This window comes from Drosophila willistoni, unplaced genomic scaffold, assembly GCF_018902025.1.
Source record: "Drosophila willistoni isolate 14030-0811.24 unplaced genomic scaffold, UCI_dwil_1.1 Seg544, whole genome shotgun sequence".
In the NCBI taxonomy this organism is placed as follows: Eukaryota; Metazoa; Arthropoda; class Insecta; order Diptera; family Drosophilidae; genus Drosophila; species Drosophila willistoni.
The window spans coordinates 25,141-31,308 of record NW_025814469.1 but is presented as its reverse complement, the minus strand read 5'-3'; the positions used below and the strand labels follow the sequence as shown (position 1 = coordinate 31,308).

Below are 6,168 nucleotides of genomic sequence, written 5' to 3'. Positions count from 1 at the left end.
ACCCAAATTATCACTAAGGCCATTATAATAATATAAAATATATGTATTCTTAACACAAAGAAACATTGTTAATAATAAAAGACTAGATAAGGAAATCACATCCTTTAACAATATTGTAATAAATAAACCGGGATAAAGTAAAATCCTACAAACTGGGGGCTCAACCGAGATTTCTGGCCCAAGACAATAAGTGAAATTTGTGTGTGTGTGTGTGTGAAGTTCGCAAGTGAACAGAAAATTGTTAAAATTGCATGCATTAAATAAGGCATTATTGTATCAAGCCAGAACAGTGGATGGGTTGAAAGTTCAAATAGAGACGTACTTAAAATCCTATGATCCTAGGAAGTCTTCAAAGAAAACAACATTGGAGTCATCTTTTCACAAGCAAGGTAGAGATAATAGAGAGAAAAGTTCGATAACAAAAGGTGATCGCAAATGTTTTAAGTGTGGTGATCCTTCACACTGAGAGACTGTAACAAGAAAACGTTTACTTGTTTTAAATGTGGCAAAACAGGCCATCGCTCATTTGAATGTAAGGAAAAAGATACCACCAAAGTTGAAAGTACCAATGTTGTAGATGATAAATTAGTAAAAGCATCAGGTAAATTTACTGATTCGGGTTTGGAGTTGAAAGAAGTAACTTATAAGTCGATTAAGTTCAACGGTCTAATTGATACAGGAGCAAATTTGAGTCTCATACGTAAAAGCGTGTTTGTCGAACTTGGAATTAAATCATTAACAGGATATTCGAAGAGCCTTACAGGCATTGGTGGAAGTCATGTGATGACCTTTGGTAGTTTTAGCATAAGTGTCAAGATAGATGGCATTGAGATGGAAGTCGAGTTTCATATCGTTCCTGATGAAGACATGGCATATGAGGCAATTTTGGGTAGAACCATATTAGAATGTCGATTTGGTTGTTACAGAGAAAGGTACCAAGTTTATGAGCATCAAGAGAAAAGAATCACTGTGTAAAACAAATAAATCTTGTGCTGAGTTGTTTAAGGAATTTGAAAGTATGTGTATGCACAGTGCAGAACAGAATGAAGTGGAAATCAAGAGTGACTTTTCGCATATCGGTACAGAAATCGCTAGTGAAGTCAAGAAGTTGATTAAAAGTTACAAACCTATTAGAAATACAAACACTCCTATCGAAATGAAGATTGTACTAACAGATGAGTTGCCAGTTTATCAGCATCCAAGGCGTCTAGCAGAGTCTGATCAGAAAATTGTTGATAGTACAGTACAAGAATGGTTGGAGGAGAAGATAATAAGGCCAAGTTTTTCCGAATATGCTTCGCCTGTTGTACTTGTAACAAAGAAGAATGGGAAAAAGCGTTTGTGCTGCGATTACAGAAAGCTAAATGAGAAAGTGGTCCGAGATAATTTTCCTATGCCACAGATGGATACCGTATTAGAAAAACTTCAAAGTGCGTTAGTTTATACTACTCTAGATCTAACAAACGGGTTTTTCCATGTTCCTGTTGAGGAAAAATCTCAGAAGTACACAGCATTCGTAACTCAGAATGGTCAGTATGAATTCCTATATGTACCATTCGGAATATCCAACTCTCCAGCAGTTTTTACAAGATTTATAATGGCAGTAATGAGAGAATCAGTGAAGAATGGAGATGCAGTGGTGTATATGGACGATATAATTATACCAAGTGTTAACGTGAATGATGGTCTAATTAAACTTAAAAGAGTGTTGAAGATAGCTGCGGAAAATGGGTTGAGAATAAACTGGGAGAAATGTCAGATACTGCAAAGTAAAGTAAATTTTTTGGGCTATATAGTTGAAAATGGAAGTATTCAGCCAAGTAAGGGAAGACTGATGCTGTTTCAGATTCCCGATCCCACAAGACAAGAAGTCAGTTCAACGATTTTTGGGGTTAACATCGTAGATTTAACGAAGGATACGCAGTAACAGCTAAGCCCTTGACTGACATTTTGCGAAAAGACAAAAAGTTTGAGTTTAAAGAATTGCAAATGGTAGCGTTTGAGCAATTGAAGTTAGCATTGATCAAAGGTCCCGTTTTAAAGTTATACAATCCTAAGCTAGAGACTGAGATTCACACTGATGCCTCGAAACACGGTTTCGGAGCTGCGCTTTTACAGAAAGATTCAGAAGATTGTTTATTTCATCCGGTACAATATGTGAGTCGGAAAACTAAACCTTGTGAAGAGAAGTATGATTCGTATGAACTTGAGGTTTTAGCAGTTATTGGAGCATTAATAAAGTGGCGTGTACATGTGCTAGGATTGAGATTTAAGATTGTTACAGATTGTAATGCGTTCACGCATTCCAATGCGTTTAAGAAGTATTGTATCAGACAGGATATACAGCATTTACTGATAGCAACAGGTGTACCCCGCGGCCACTGCCAAGTAGAAAGGATGCATAAGATAATAGTTCCAATGATTTCAAAGTTAAGCCAAGAGAATGAGGGAAACTGGTACATGTATGTTGGTCGTATGCAACAACTTGTTAATAATACTGCTCCAAGAAGTACAAGAGTTACACCTTTTAAGGCTGAGTTTATGAAGCCTTGGCTAGGATCATACGGGTCGAATGACTTGTCAGGACAGCCGATTGTAGGAAATGAAGTGTCAGGCGGGTATAATCATGGCAATCGAGCAGTAGCTAGTGAGCGAGACAGAACGACACGCAGCGGCCGTACCTATCTGGTCGACTCACTCATTGGCAAATAAAGAGAAGCGTTGATTCATAAAGCACTCGCAATCGTACTCTCGCCTCGATCACATCGCGCACCCAAATTATCACTAAGGCCATTATAATAATATAAAATATATGTATTCTTAACACAAAGAAACATTGTTAATAATAAAAGACTAGATAAGGAAATCACATCCTTTAATAATATTGTAATAAATAAACCGGGATAAAGTAAAATCCTACATAAATATTGATTTTTCGAATCTTGTACTGAATACGCAAACAAATGATGAAGTGGTGAAAGGTAAAAAATTTGATATACCATCCGATCTTGAGATAGATGCTCGTCTCCAAGCTGAATTGGACTCATTGCTACCGTCGATGACATCTGAGGAATCCGAAATAGATGCTCGCCTACAGGCCGAACTTGACTCTTTGCCCTTCATCGAGGTGGATATTACAGAAGATAATAAGGAATTGGATGAATTTATGAAATCGCTTTTCGTATATGAAGGCCTACCAGAGGTGGTGCAGGGAATGTTCCCCTTGGTTCAGATTCACAAAATTGTGCACAAATCTCATATGCGGCAGTGGAAAATGAAGTGCCAGTGGATGAATTGCAAGTACCCCAAAACGACGCTGATTTTGATAATCCAATATTTTTTCCCTTAGTGGGTGCTCCGAACACAGATTTTCTACAACCGATGCAAACTTTTGGGTATTTCCGAAACGGTCATGGTGAAGATGGTGAAGATGGTTTCCATGGTCTCTGATGAAGATAACGGACTTGGTTTGCCATTGGATCAGCAAATGGAGAGCCTAACAGCTGCATGCATATTTAGCCAGACCAGTATTAACTAAATGACAAAATGCATCTCTATTTGGGGCTGGAAAATGTTTCTCCACAAACGATTGCAATATCATTTTCGATGTGGACACAAAGGTACTTATGGTTCCCTGATTACGATCTAAGTGTTCCAAAGTCCTTGGCTCTCCCGTGGACTGAAGACCAATAACCACTGTCATTTTTCACTTGATTAAGCTTCGATGCAATGCACATGAATTTCTTGTGAATCTCAGCCCATAGTTCAGCAGACATATTGTAGACCTTACGGAAATCCTTGGACATGAGAATCTCCTCAATGCGAAAGCTGACATCCTTGAAGCTCAATTGACGTGCTATATATGTGCCACGTAATTTCATATCCATTGCCACAATTTCCATGGCACCGATACCCCTCTTCTCGACAGCATTAACGAAATCCCAGAGACCCAAACGAACCTTATAAGCCATATTGCGAGGCTCACTGGCTCCCGTGGCCGAAGCATAAACAACTCGGGCCTTGGGACAAAGCTCCCGTCTAGTTCCAGTCTTTGTCGACTTGCCACCATTCATGAAAATGTTTCTGGAATGGAAAATGTTTCTCCACAAACGATTGCAATATCATTTTCGATGTGGACACAAAGGTACTTATGGTTCCCTGATTACGATCCAAGTGTTCCAAAGTCCTTGGCTCTCCCGTGGACTGAAGACCAATAACCACCGCTTTTCCGGTGTGTGTGGCAATGCGAGTCATTTTCACCACTTGATTAAGCTTCAATGCAATGCACAGATTCTTGAAGAAACGCTGATGGGCACACTAAAACTGGCAAGTGATTCTCTACGCTCATGAGACGACAGCATCTTTGGAATTTCTTGTGAATCTCAGCCCATAGTTCAGCAGACATATTGTAGACCTTACGGAAATCCTTGGACATGAGAATCTCCTCAATGCGAAAGCTGACATCCTTGAAGCTCAATTGACTATATATGTGCCACGTAATTTCATATCCATTGCCACAATTTCCATGGCACCGATACCCCTCTTCTCGTCAGCATTAACGAAATCCCAGAGACCCAAACGAACCTTATAAGCCATATTGCGAGGCTCACTGGCTCCCGTGGCCGAAGCATAAACAACTCGGCCTTGGGACAAAGCTCCCGTCTAGTTCCCGTCTTTGTCGACTTGCCACCATTCATCAAACTCAAATTCTTAGCCTTGTGGCACTCATCGAAGACAATGACACCGTCAAATTTCTTGGTCAGCCAATGCACCAACTGCAGCAAACGTGTCTTATACATACGCTTTGAGGTTTGCGACTCACCAATTAGGGACGTATATGTACAAAATATTACATTCTTCTTGAAATTATCATTCTCATGGCAATCATTGCGGCTATATTTGAATTTACTCAATGCAACCACCGGCACTGGGAAGAATCTGTTGATGAGCCTGACAAGCATAGACAACTGCCTCCATTTGCAGGGCGCTCAAAGAGCCAGCAGCCTCAAACTTTGTCGGCAGTGCCAACTTCATATTTATATCGGGTAATTCCACCGAGGATAGAATTGCAGTTTCCACAACTGGATCTGGATGGGCTTGGCCAAGTTTCAGTTTACTGGTCCAATATTCGGCAAATGTATCGGATACACCAATTTCCTCATAATCAGCTTCTTCATCTTCCACAGCTGGTTCTCGTGGATGACCTTCATCATCTGGAACTTCTTCTACTTTCTTGGGAACTATTTTGCGATTAGCGGCCGACGAAGATGTCGACGATGACGATGATTTAGCCGTTGGTGGTCTGGCTAAATATGTACGGCCACTTTGCAGTATTTAATCAAGTTGTGCAGCTGTTAGGCTCTCCATTTGCTGATCCAATGGCAAACCAATTCCGTTATCTTCAACAGAGACCATGGAAACATTGGTCACCAAACCATCTGGTCCAAGAACAAAAGACACGGGAATATCTTCACCGTGACCGTTTCGGAAATACCCAAAAGTTCGCATCGGTTGTAGAAAATCTGTGTTCGGAGCACCCCTTAAGGGGAAAAAAATTGGATTATCCAAATCAGCGTCATTATGGGGTACTTGCATTTCATCCACTGGCACTTCATTTTCCACTGCCCCATATGAGATTTGTGCACAATTGTGTGGATCTGAACCAAGGGGAACACGTATCTGTGTTTGTGGACCTTCAATGGCACTAGCAGTTGTGGGCACCTCCACCACCACCATTCTGTCCACCACCTCTGGTCGGCCTTCATATACGAAAAGCGATTTCATAAATTCACCCGATTCCTTAATATCTTCTGTATTATCCACCTCGATAAAGGGCAAAGAGTCAAGTTCGGCCTGTAGGCGAGCATCTATTTCGGATTCCTCAGATGTCATCGTCGGTAGCAATGAGTCCAATTCAGCTTGTAGACGAGCATCTATCTCAAGATCGGATGGTATATCACATTTTTTACCTTTCACCACTTCATCATTTGTTTGCGTATTCAGCACAAGATTCGAAAAATCAATATTTATGGAAACATTATTCACATCATTTATATTCAAAATTCCATTAATATTGTTATGTACTGTTGGCATCGACTTTATTTCAGTGTTTGCATTTGCTGCTACATAGCAGCAATTTCAATAAAAATATTGCTCTGCTCCTGCTAC

General features: G+C 40.2%; 1 pseudogene; it reads right to left on the bottom strand.

The window, feature by feature from the left end:
• Positions 1 to 2,953: 2,953 nt before the first annotated feature.
• LOC124461598 lies at positions 2,954 to 5,892 on the bottom strand (annotated as a pseudogene).
• Positions 5,893 to 6,168: the final 276 nt, after the last annotated feature.